Consider the following 14,071-nt stretch of genomic DNA (forward strand, 5'->3'; position numbering starts at 1 on the left):
TTAATTATATGAGGGACATGATGTTGGTTGCCATATGGGCAAGTAAAATGTATAGAAGAGTTAATGTTGAGCTAATATGTCTATAACATAGTTTTAACTCTTTCAGGTCGTTAGGCATGGTGGTGGCTAAAGATGAAGACAGGCTTTTGTAGATTTGAGAAGAGTCTGGTTAACAAAGGTGAATGGTAAAAGGTTAATGTAATAAATTTAATATTACATTTTGTCTAAATTACAGCCTTAGGAGGCTGTTGAAAAAGATTATTTGTTTATAGTGAGAGAGACTGCTTGAGTGGAGGAAGGGATGGTAACTGTGTCTGTCTTTCTGTTATCGGCCTGCTAGAGCAAGCTAAAGAACAAAATAGTGATAATGAACCAAAACATCCCAGCTGACTTTGCTAAGATGAAATGAATAATGAACAGACATGCTTTGTCCATCATGGGTTGAGATAAACTAAAATGTTATAGATTTGAAGGCAATAACAAAGTGACATATTGGCTAAGTCAATATCAAATTATCCAGAGAGTCCTTCACATTTATGAATATTGTGAACAAAGGGGGAAAATGTTGTTTGACTGACATTGACAAAGTCTGTACAGCACGACCTGACCTGACAGAAACAATTGATGACTTTGAAAATGTTTGTAGATGACTGGCATAAGAGACCAAACAACAGGCCTGAAAAGCAGTATACACTGTAAGTCTGAGGGCCGTTGCCCTCCAAATACTCTGATAAGAAGATGTGTTTGTGGCTTTAAGTCATATTTTTGTTTCAGAGGCAGAGAAAGATGTCTGGAGGAATTTTGGCTTTGGGACAACGTTTGGGTTAGTGTTGATGGCAAACTTTATCCAAACACCATTAGGTTAGATTGATGCACGAGATGATTCATGCATCAAAAGGGGGGATGGTAACAATTTGGATAACAATTGACAAAATTTGGTTTATTAAGGGACGGTATATGTTGGGAGGACAAGGGGCTTAATAGGGTAAAAGCCTGGCAAGAAGCCATTCTTCTCCCTAACAAAATTGCTGTCTGTAAGTGTGCCGCACACGCTGATAACAAAATTGCAGGACTGTTTCAACAGGAGACGCCAGGGCAGATGCAGCAGCGAAGGCCGTGGCAGCACAGCAGACAAAAGAAACTACGTGTACTGTACTATCTGAAAATAACCTCGACATTTGTTTTTCTTTACAGAGCATGCAGACTTTTGATGCAAGGCAGAATGTGCCCAATAAAATAATGGTTATGGATGAATTTGACTAACTATCCTGGCCTAGATTGTTATTGTGGCAGAAAGAAACAAGGCCACACCTGCGCAGCGCATAACTTAAGATTTTCCTTTTGCAGAATGTCAGGAAGGATTGCAGAAAACAGAACTAATTCTGTTCCAAATGTATAAATATTGTGTTGTTGACATGAGCAAAGTGGGTTGAGTGTTTTTCAGGGTAAAAGGACCCCGAGTGCTATTAAGTGAGGAAGAAATTATTTAGTGATAAGATGATTTGTAAAATGAGAAGAAACAGAGTTGAATTGGACAAGTGTTGAGAATAAACTTGAAATTCTTAATGCATATCATCAGCAAGGTGAACAAATGGTGAAGACAAGCGGTCACTAACAAAATACTTAAGGTCTCCATTCACAGGTCAAAGCAGGAGATGGTTCACTCCAGTAGGGTTGCATCGTTATCTAAGGGGCAAATCTGGTAATGATCAGAAAATGGTTGGAGAGTGGGACACCTGGGTCGAAGCCTCTCACCTTAGACTACACCGACAGGCCTCAACAATCAAATATGAGGACAACGTGAGGGGTCAAAGGCTCGTGCTAGTAACAGCCTCCCTCACCGGCGAGGGAAGACTACGGCAACGACTCGCAAAGAGTCACCCTGGTGAAGACGGAATGTCCATGGGGCAAACGAGATGACCAACACACCCGGAGGAAGATGCACCAACTAATGGTTTGAGTTTAGCAAAAGAATCTGGTTTTGTGATGATTTTGATGATTTTATTTGATTGAATCAAAATATGGCTAGATCAAATGATTTGATTGATTAAAGATTCATTAGAAAATATTTCAGGTAAATTATAGGGATTATTATTGAAGAAACTTGATGATTAGGCTGTCCATTAAGGGTAAGAAAGGCCGATCATGGGAGAATATGTATGGTAATAAGCTAAAAGATGGTCCGTATTTGAAATATTAGAGTTAATTTTGAACAACTACATTGGTTAAAAGAATGGATAAAAAAAAATATATAAAACCTTTTCAGGATAGATTTTATTAAATATGGTGTTAAAAGTTAAGAAAATATGGTTAGGAAAATGGAGGCGATATATGGAAATGGGCGTGGACTGATGGTAAATGGATAAGATTGGTTAATCTTTGGGGGGTTGGGGGTACTGTACTACCAATTTCAGCGATAGGATTATCAATAGTTATGTTTACCATGCATTATAATGTGTTTCCAGCTCAGTACAGAGACTGGTTAAAGCTGGGAGTCTGTTCAATTGGATGAACAAAATATGATGATACAAGTAGTGGGAGCTACTGTGACATGTGTTAAAGTGTATGTTTCCTTTTCTTTTTCTTTCTTTCTATGAATGTTTTTGATATGAACAGAAGGTTAAAAGCTGTGGTTATCCGCTATGTGATGACGTACAAGGAGAGGGGTCGAAATGAGGGATTTTATTGTACTTTTATTTCTTCGTATTTCTTAGCCTGTTGAAATGCCATGTGGGTTTCAAGATGTGTAATGATAACCAGGGTGTTAAATTGATGTGTTTCCTACTTAAACTATACACTATTTCTTGTTTATACTGAGGTGACTGAGGGTCCGACCTAGGTCGGGAGTGCAATAACAGTGCTTATTCATTCAGCCCGGCCGCAGATAAAGTCTTTACTTGCTTGCTAATACTTAAGGGACTATCCCCACAAAAAAACAGCCTAGGCTTTTTACTTTTCCAAATGTTATTTCACAAATGTTTAAGAGAGTGGTCAGTGAAAACCAGAGATGAAGAGTATAAGTGTGATGAAATGACTTAAAATTTGTTCTATTATTTTTATTATTATGATTGGGTAATCTGAATGATAAAAAGGGGGGAATTGTTGTGGAAATTTTAATAGTCATTGATCCCAAACAGGTATCATAAGAGAAAGAACCTATTCAATGTATAAAAGTATATGTGTGTACGTGCTTGTGCGTGACTTTTCAGGAACATATGGGACAGGACCTCTGACCTTAGAGACGGTCAGTTTTGGCCAGTTTATTTCAGTACCAGTTTGTGTCTTTAAGTAGAAACTGAACAGCAGTAAGGACCTTATCTGGGTGGGTGAAAGGTACAGCGGGTGAGGAGGAACCTTGAAAACAGTATAAAGGCTGTCTCATATCTTCCTGTTGTGTGTCACTCTCTTGCACAGCGTAACTTCTGTGTACTAGACTGAACCTATTCTTGCAAGAATAAATACTTTTCTTTTTATTAATTTGACTCTGATTGTCTCTTACGCAGTGATGATGTTTAACAGAATTTTTGCCACAACATATGCATGCTAATATTAATAAGCAACTAGTTAATTGTGAGAATTGGACCTTAAACTAAAGTGTTATCACTTATTTTTCAAGTTAGAGCGTAAAGGTATTGAACAAGTGTCCGTTCAGCTAAGATAACATGACTCTTAATGATGGAAAGAAATTTTAAAAAGTATTAAAAAATGTTTGTGCATTTGTTTAGTTTCCTGCTTTAACTCAGTTCACTCTGCATCCAAATACGAGTCAAAAGACTTCCCTCAGCTCCTCAGATCACGGCTGACACATCATTCCCAACATCTCCTCCCAGAAGACATCAGTGTGTGTGTGTCACGACCTGCGCGCTTAAATAAAGATGAGGCCGAGTGTTTCCGATTCCACACTATACTCTCGACCTGAACAAGAGACTGGGAAATATCCAGCATTAGTCTGTCAGGACAAGAGTGTTCAGTTTAATTCAGGCTTGACATGTGCAAACATTAAAACACTTCTGTCCTGTTCCTTCAGTCATTGGTCTGGTAATCTCATGTAATCTGAATTTTCAATATTAGCATACATTTTGGTGCACGTTGCAGATTATTCTGTTCCACTTAAACAGGAATAGACGGTATGATTTACTTTTTGTTTATGTGTAGTTTTAGAAGCGGGCTTATAAGTTTAGCAAAATTAAGAGTTCATTCTTTCACATTAAGGAAAGCTAAAACCTCAACTTCTAACTTCAGCTCTCCTGTAGTTCATGTTGTGTTTACTTGTCATTTAGGGAGTTGATTTACGTAAAACAGATTTTACCGCAATAATGTGCAGCTCAAAGTGCTTTACAATAAAAAAAAATTACAATAAGCACCAAGAACTTCACATGGAAACAAATAAAATACCATAATTTATATAAGATAATATTGAAAAATAAACCCACTTTATAATACGATAAAAATAGTAGCCTTTACATAAAACCCATAAAAGATGTATATCAAAATTAGGTTACACTTTATTTAGTAACACTTCATTTTACAGTGTCCTCCTTGTTACATGTTACATGTAGTTACTATAGTAATAACAGTAAACTATGCTTAATTACAAGTAACAAACCCTAAATCAAACCCTAACCGTAACTCTACAGTAAATACATGTAGTTAATTAATATTACTCAGTACTTAAATGTATAATGACAGTGTAACAAAGACACCTTAAAATAAAGTGTAACCCTTTATTTTAAGGTGACATAGTTGCATTGTATTTACTCAAATAAGTACTAATATTAATTAACTTCATGTATTTACTATAGAGGTCTGGTTAAGGTTTGATTTAGGGTTAGTTACTTGTAATTAAGCATAATTTACTGTTATTACTATAGTAACTACATGAAACATATATAACAATGACACTGTAAAATAAAGTGTTACCCTAATAATAATGTAAATAATAATACGTTTTTATTTTAAAAATATTTAGTGAGCAAAAAAAAATACACAAATCTTACACAAATCTATGACTTCTGAAGACTTTAGAGTAGTATAATCCACTTCTATTATATTTTTATAGTGTTTTTTCCTTTTATTGGAGTTTGAACCAATTTGTCCAATTTAGATGTATAAATAAGAGTAGTGTAAAAATCTTTCAAGACATCTTTTGCATTTCACTGAAGAACAAAAGTCATACGGGTTTAAAAACAACATGGAGGTTACTTTAAATTTACTATTCATTTAAAATGAACTATATTATTGGCAAAGACGGGTTGGTTTGTCTTGTAACTCGTCTAACATGTTTTATTTACTTGCTAAACGTCTCTTAACTGAATGATGGGTGTCGCTGTCCGCGGTGCTGATCTCTCTCTCTCTCTCTCTCTCTCTCTCTCTCTCTCTCTCTCTCTCTCTCACACACACACACACACACACACACACAGTCTCTCCTCCTCTCAGTGTTGGTGTTGCTCCCCTCGCGGATGAATCTCGCCGTGATGGAGATCAGAGTGGCTCGTTTTCGCGTTCGCCGGAGATAAAGTGATTTTAAGGAGAAATGCGGCGTGTTTCCTCTGATAGCCCGACCTGAGCTCACATTGTGACGAAGAGCATCGCTGGGAAGTTTAATGTTTCTCAAGAGCCACGGAAGACAGTCAGCCGAACATCACAGGTAAAAGCCCTCGATCTCCTGGACCTGCAGATCTCAGAACACCAGAAGCTGTCGCGACATTTACTCTGTGCTGTTTGAGTTGAGCTGTGTGCCAGTGCATGTTTTAAAAGAGAACCCGTGTGTGTGTTTCTGTCTGATGAGGGGCTTGGGCTGTGTCTCAAAACCTAGTCAGCTGACTACCTAGACTACCTGGCCCGTTTTGAGTCGAAACGCTCCTACGATGAGTGAAAATGCTGCTCACGGAACGTAAATACCATGTATTGCGTTAATAATGTTTTGAGACACAGCCACGAGGATATTAGTTGATGCATTTGAGCTAATAAGTGTTGAATGAAGGGGAAATGACCACTGTCAGTCTAATCTCACTGACCTATATGGGTTTAAACACAGCCTGGTGGTGAGAACAGCATTAGTGATGATGGTTTGTTCTGCTCTAGTTTTGAATGTCTTTCTAGTGTTCAGTCGGCTAAATGACGACGAAAGCTAGGAGCTTAGTTCACCCAAAAACGAAAAACCCCTCAAGCCAGGTTTATATGACTTTCTTCTTTCAGCCAATCACAATAGGAGTTATATTAAAAAATATCCGGGCTCTTCCAAGCTTTATAATGGGAGTGTATAGTAACTGAGATTTTGAAGCCCGAAAAAGTGCATCTATCCATCCATCATAACAGTAATCCATACGGTTCCAGCTGGTTAATAAAGGCCTTCTGAAGAAAATGCGATAATTGCATGGGATAATTTTCATTTTTTGGGCGAACTAACCAAGTGCTGTTGTGTATCTGATGGTGACTCACACAGATTAACCGTGGTTTGAAGCTGAAGTTTGTGTTCAGATGGTCTTCTGATCTCTCGATCGAGGCATTTCTCCAAGGAGGTCAAGAATAGTTTCAGTAAAGTCCAAAGCTAAATGTTTGTGTTGCTGTATGAATTGAAAAATGCCCGGTTTTACACATTGACGTGCCTTTTTTTACGATCAAAATGCAAAAATAGGGCTTGATTCTGTCAGAAAAGCAGTTTGATCATCTCACAAGGTCAAAATAATATTATTTGTGCTGTATTTGTCATATTTCTTTTAAAAATAAGCCCTTGCAAATGCCGTTTTGTTGAAACTGTAGTCTCCACTAGCTGTTCTGTGACACACTGTATCATCAGATGTGACTGAAGCTGTTCAAGCTAGTGATGGTTTCATTCGATCATCTGTTTTCGAGTGTTTTTTTTAGTCTCATCACACTGACATCTTTAAGATAATAGATAAAGAGAGCAGATTTGAAGCTACAGTTCTGTTCTTGTTTAGTTTGTGGTTTCATCTCCATCATTCTTGTTTTTGTTCTGCATTTATCTGAAACTGATCTCTCAACTTTCTTTGTGATTGCATGACGTTTACTTCAGAAAGTTTGTCCACAACTTGTATAACTCTACACTGATCACTGTGTTGCATAACGAATGTCTTTGCTTTTAACAGCTTCAAATATGCAAGTAATCTGCACCGATAGTTGTGTTCTGAGTTGTATCTGTCATCTGTGACTGCTCTATAACAGGCTGATGGCTTGGCATTGGGATTCTTCTCTGGGAACATTTGCATGCACTGTTTTAGAAACTCACAGAAGACCTAGATATCCTGGCTTTTGCTGCATTTTATACCGCACTGCATATTTGTTCAGCTTGTGCTGTTTTATAGCAACGTTTTGGTGTTTCAGTTTAATTTATGATGGCATATTGCAACTATATTACATCGGTAACACTTTACAGTACGCTTGCATTACTGCATTAGTTAATGCACTGTGAACTAACATGAACGATTAACTAACAGATAACAAATGAGTCCTTATTGTAAAGTGTTCCCATTTATATTATTAGCTAGTTTGTTTGTTTCATCACAAACATTTGCAAATACACGTTCACCTTCAAGTTCACTTTACTGTCACTCAGCCCAGACACGGGAGAATGAAATGACATTCCTCGTAAGGTCCTTTTGCATACATATCAGCAGTATATGTAGTACAAAGACAATAATCCAACACGATACACAACAAACAATATGCACAGCACACATGCTGTAGGGGACATTACATGTGCATGTTTAGGGGCGTTCACATGCGCTTTTCTAACGCATTCTCATCCTTTGGCGTCATATGTGACACCATATGACAAAACGGCGAAATACTACGCACATGGCACCCTTTTTTCGTCAATATAACACGCACTGTGATGGGTAGGTTTAGGTGTGGGGTAGGGTCTGCGTCTCATATTCACGCTAAAGGATGCCAGTCAACTTTATGACGCCTAGGGTTCGCGTGTTATATTCACGCTAAAGGGTGCCATGTGCGTAGTATTTCGCCGTTTTGTCATATGGCGTCACATATGCCGCCAAAGGATGAGAACGGGCTCGCTTTTCCATTCCACTGCGCTACTTTTCCATTGTTTTTCAGTGTAAACATGGGATTGACGGATGCCTTTAACCGTTGCGCTCACGTCTTTTGCAGCGGCTGCGTCCAAATTTGCGTACGTATGCACTAATCTATGCTGTTTTGTAGTATAAATAGAGTGAGTAGTGCACGTGTTCACACTGAAAATTCCAAATAGAAAATTGCATTAATACACGAATGATGCACTTAATTAATAATAATTAATAAAGTGTGGAGTGTTGGATACTTCATTGAAATGTGTCTGAAATCGCCCCTATACCCTTAAATAGGGCACTATTTGATGGGACAGCCATTTGTAGTGGTGTCCGAAACCATAGTGGACGTCATCAATGCTGCGTTCCAGTCCACTTTTAGACACACACTTGTGAACTTCCCTAAGCACCTGCCGCCATTTTGAAGTGCATTCCACTTCGTGAAGTGGACGAGGGAAGTTTATATGGACTGACCCTCGTTCCCTCGATTTTGACCGAGGGAGCGAGTCTACTTCATATGTACACTTCAGGCAGCTCCATATACCACAATGCAACATGAATGTGACGTCACCGCATATCTCGTCTAATCACCACCACCACAAACAACTCTATGATATATTAATTATGATTTTTTTTATTTAAAACAACCCAAACACATCTATATACATTTGGATGCTGCATTACACAAATTCTTAAAGGGAAAAAAATAAATAATAATAAATCAACTCCATAGCTGATTCCAAGTGATCAAGGGCTTAAGACGTTCCAGTTCAGCCCATTGCAGTTTCCGCCAGTAGTGGGCACTCGTGCAACGTAAGCAATGACGCACATCTGAGTGAACGAGACGGAGGGAAGTTAGCGAGTGAAGGTCATGACAATTTTTGGACTGGAACGCAGCAAAAGTGAACTAATTCAATCCCACAATGCACCACAATAACCAGTGTATAACCGATGTACTCTCAATGGCTAGAAAATAGAATACCCATCATGCACTGTGACAGTCGCACGTTGAATGAATTCCCGCGTGTGACCAGAAGGTGGCGCCTGTAACTGAATCATCCATCCATCCATTTTCCAAACCGCTAGTCCAATGTGGCTACAGCATAATATCATACAGGTCTAAATTCATTTTTTATTGATTATTAAATTATTTAATTAAGGTTTATGCATGCTAGTTTCCATTACAGAGTTCAAGATAAACCTTTTCATTACTACCGGAGATGCCTGTTTTCTAAGTTTGAAGTAATTATTAATTAAAAATGTCGGGAATAGTGAATTTGGGCGATTTCATGCACATGAACTGTTGCAGATTTAACCTGCGTCTCGTGTTTTTACTGTATGAACCGGTCCTTAGTCTACAAACTAAATATTGTCTAATCCATGTTTCTTATTCTTTTCTCTCTCTTTTTTTTTGCAACTTCACTGACCGTAGCTGAGTGTCCTGAGGCAATCAATGAAAGTGAAAAGAGTCATGCTACGACTCTGCATTGCTGTCTACATCTACATGGCATCTTTACTGATATAGAGCCTCATAAGTGACAGATTTGGAGCGCTCTACTTAGGCAGCAAATGTGTGTCGTATAAACTGCATCTCGCATGAAGCGAAGGGGAAAGAGGTGTGATGATATGAAGACATTATATGAAGTTATGAAGATGATGCAACATTCTAAACAGTACGCAAATACTGGGTAATATAGTTCATTTTTAATTTTAATTTTAATTATTGAATAAAATACATGCAATGCTTCTATAGATTTTTCTCAAAGGTACACAATTATTATGGTCATATTTTACAATAAGTTTCTGTAGCTTAGTGTTAATTAATTCAATGGTTAAAATGAAATGACAATGAACAATACTTTATTAGTAATCTTGATTAAGGTTTAATTCTACATACTAATACTATTTTAAGTTGTATTATAAACAAACATGTAATCAACAAAGAATAACATTAGCGTAGTTTAATAAATGCTGTAACAAATGTTGGTTACAATTTATTTTAAGGTGACGTAGTTACATTGTACTCACTCAAATAAGTACCGAGTAATATTAATTAACTACATGTACATGTACTTACTATAGAGTTACAGTTAGGGTTTTGTTTAGGTTTATTTACTTGAAATTATGCATCATTTACTGTTATTACTATAGTACGTACATGTAGTAATGTGTAACTACATCACCTTAAAATAAAGTGTTACCAATGTTGTTCATTTTACGTTCGTGATACCTACTGCATTAACTAAACTGAAACTTATTTAACTTTATTTAACATTATTTTAATAATAATTAAGTTCCTATCTAGATGCATCACTATGTTTTGGAACAGAGCCGAGGTGTCAGCGCATGTTAAAGCTTGAGATTAAATTAATTTGTGCATGCAGTTTATTGCTCGAGATCTGTTGCATGCTCTAAACTCAACACTAAATGCACAGATTTGTAGTATTTTGTCTTACAACTATGGACTTATTAACTCCACGTTTTGCTTTATATTGTTGATGGCCGCACAAACATTGACTCTGGCTTTTATTAGAAACCTCCAAACAGTCTTATCAAAGGAAAGCCCTCAAACAGCAGTGAAGTCTCTATCTTATCTCAGTCTGCCGTTGTGAACGCACACACAGGCTTCTCTTGAATGGGCGGAAGTCAGTGCATCACAGCGAGTCAATAAGAGAGCGAGGGCCAACAGTCTCAGCAAAGGCCATGAATGGACTGCTAATCATTGCCAGATCAATAGCCTTTTCAATAGCGCTTACTCATATTTAAACAGGGCTCAGGCTGAGAGCTCTTTCTGTGTGCTGAAATGTGACACAATGTTCGCGTCTCACAGTACCAGCTGTGTCTTTATGCCACCAAATTAACATTCACTTTAGCAGCACTATTTCAGTAAGCATGTGTGTGTGGTGTGTTTTTTCCCTGGCCTGAATAAGCCCCAGCTAACTGCTTTAGCCGCCTCAATATGCGCTTGTGCCTAAAAGAAAAATAAGAAGCCGAACTGGAAGCGAAGTCTTATCTTGAGGTCAAACGCACAATTTATTTTTGCATTGCTAATTTGAGCTAAATAAGTTTATACAAATTATGGTATTGCTACGATGTTGTTTATGATTAGAAACAACTAATGTTTGTACATGTACATTCTTGGAGCAGAAACCAAATTCACAAGTTAAAAAGTCACGTACATTAAATCTCTAAATCAGATCATTTTATTGCAGGTCGGCGATGATAAAGTGGAGGTCATAGAAATGTGGTATCGGTCAAATGAATGTGCGCCATGATGCAATGGCTTCTTCCAGTGTTTATGAGACTATTGATCTGGTTTTGTTGTGATGTTGCACATTGGATTTGAACACCGGCTCCATCACAGACACAGTCACTCGTATAAGGCTGTCCCGCAAACATACTTCATTTAGTTACGTTTTAAGTTATCATTGCATGCATCCTTCGCAGAGAAGGCAATGCATTCGGTGGAAAAGCTTAATTCAAGATTATTGTAAATAAATATAATGTTTTTTAAATATATACATTATTAATATATACAATGTTTAAATATTAGTTATTATTTATATATCAATTTTGAAAACAGTTGCGCTGCTTCAGATTTATATGGAAACCAACCTTGATACATTTTTTGCGAGATTCTTTGATGAATAGAAAGTTCAAAAGAAAATTCAGAAGCTTTGAAATCGTTGAATGAATGATACAGTCAATTCTGGTCATTTTAATGCATATTGATTTGCGACATGCAAATTTGAATTAGCTGTAATATTTAAAAATTACAAAAATTGACTATTTTACCCACTACTTGTACTTTCAATGTGAATGTAAAAGTTGTAGCGAGATGTTGTCTAAGAAGTCAGGGTAACACTTTATTTTACAGTGTCCTCCTTGTTACATGTTACATGTACTTACCATAGTAATAACAGTAAATTATGCATAATTACATGGAACTAACCCTCAACCAAATCCTAATCCTACCCTAACTCTATAGTAAGTACATGTAGTTAATTATTATTACTCAGTACTTAAATATATAATTACACTGTAACAATGACACCTTTAAATAAAGTGTAACCGAAGTCAGCGAGGGATCTCAGTAGGTTTTGCAGCAGAGCCGCGGTGACGTCAGTACATCAGATTTGTGTTTTTGTTTTTAAGCGTCATGTCGTTAAATCCATCAGCAGAAAAGACTTTCACTATGTTAACTCTGAAATGTCACTGTTCTCTCTGGTGTGTCACTCAGACCCCGGAGGAAACGCTCTCCTCCAGCTATTTTAGATTTCAAATGACCTTCTAAATCCCAGCAGTGATTTTTATATAAAACAAATCACAGCTCTGATGGTTCTAACCTACATACGGGAGGACAAATAGGCCTAAGTGCCCATGAAAGACTGCTGTGTGTAAAAGTGAAGGACGTGTCATTGTGACTCTAACACTATCTGGACAGAAGCGGCCCGCTGATAAAGCAGAGCGTCTACATTATTCATGCACTTCCTCGTATTGAATATCTGCAGAAATGAAGACGAGCTGTTCTGTAGATCGACTGCCTGATTTCCCATTGTCGCATCCATTGGGAGGAGAGAGAGATGCAAAAAAAGAGTCGAAACACTCTGTTCTGTTTTCTTTATGACGCAATTTTCCTCACAAACCCCTGCTGCGCTGTGTGAGAGGGATTGTAGATGGAAAACTATGGATAGAAGAACAAAAAGATACTTTGCCATGGTGAAATTTGCTTAAAGGCAACATGAAATCGAAAGTCAACCATCATTTTCTTGAGAGACATTTATGGTCGGTTGCACATTATTCTAAAGATGTTTGTCTTTTGTCACAATGAAATTTTGTCGGTCCTGAAATTAATTTCATTTTCAAGTTCAATCAACTTAATTTAGGCCAGAAATATGGAATATTAATAACTATTTCCTCATTGTTGTGGGCTACTATTGTATCATGCATCGCTCAGAAATTGATTATGGAAGTAATCATGTCATTTTTATAAAAACACAGCGCATGTCCTGTTATATCGTGCTGAGAGTACACACTGTATCTGACCGACGCATGGTGAAATATGGTGATTCTGACCTTTCATATTTTGAGGAGGAATTTATACTAGACAGACAGAAAGAAGGACATGAGCAGGAAAGAGAAAACTGACAGAAAAAGAGAGAAAAGAGAAAATAACATGCTCTATTCATTTAGCGGCGGTACCCTTTTGGGCTGTCGGCTGTATTGTCAAAAGTGTGAATAATTGAAGCTGTGAAAATGTCAAGCAGGCTGTCCTGAAAGCCCCGAGCTGTTTGTCTTTCTCAAATTAGCACTGAATGAAAAATCACACTTTTGAAGAAGGTAGAAAGAGAGGTCTGGTCTGGTAATTCAGTTACTAGCGTCTACAGTTTATTGTGCTGTGTTTCTGAGCGCGGCTCCAGCTCAGATTATCGGTGTGGTCTGACTCTGAGGTTGTTCATATCTCATCAGATGCAGCTGCTGCATTGTTTTTTGTACTCAGAAATATATGAAGTTATTCATAATCGAGTTAATTAATGTACTGTAAATGCACTAAAATCACATTCTCTGTTGATCATGCTGTACACAGTCACTCAAAAACTTAGCATGTACAGGCTATGTCGCATGCGTATACACTACCGTTCAAAAGTTTGAGGATGGTAAGATGTTTTTGAGACAAGTCTCTTCTGCTCACCAAGGATGCAATTATTTGATCAAATACAGTGAAAAAAGATTAATATTGGGAAATAATATTCCAATTTAAAAATAAGTGGTTTCTATGTGAATATATAGTAAAGTGTCATTTATTCCTGTGATCAAAGCTGTATTTTCAGTCTTCAGTGTCACATAATCCTTCGGAAATCATTCTAATTTATTGTCCTTGTTGAATAAAATTAATAAAAAAATATTTATACACACATACACAGAGAGAGAGAGAGAGTGGAGGTATATTAAATTTTTCTTCACTAAAATATTAATTAGGAAATTTTCACTTTATTTTAATTTAGCTATTTATGTTTAGTAACTTT

At 37.2% G+C, this 14,071-nt stretch overlaps 1 protein-coding gene across 3 annotated transcripts in view; it reads left to right on the forward strand.

Annotated features, from left to right (window-relative positions):
• The first annotated feature begins 5,432 nt into the window (after positions 1-5,432).
• dlgap4b (discs, large (Drosophila) homolog-associated protein 4b) overlaps positions 5,433-14,071 on the forward strand; it is a 134,620-nt gene continuing 125,981 nt past the window's right edge. For all 3 annotated transcript variants that reach the window (XM_077199881.1, XM_077199882.1, XM_077199883.1), the window contains exon 1: positions 5,433-5,647. The gene's annotated coding sequence lies outside the window, so the exon portion shown is untranslated. The remainder of the gene's footprint in view (positions 5,648-14,071) is intronic.

This window comes from Siphateles boraxobius, unplaced genomic scaffold (genome assembly GCF_051911475.1).
Source record: "Siphateles boraxobius isolate OS27281-9 unplaced genomic scaffold, OSU_SipBor_1 41, whole genome shotgun sequence".
Classification (NCBI taxonomy): Eukaryota; Metazoa; Chordata; class Actinopteri; order Cypriniformes; family Leuciscidae; genus Siphateles; species Siphateles boraxobius.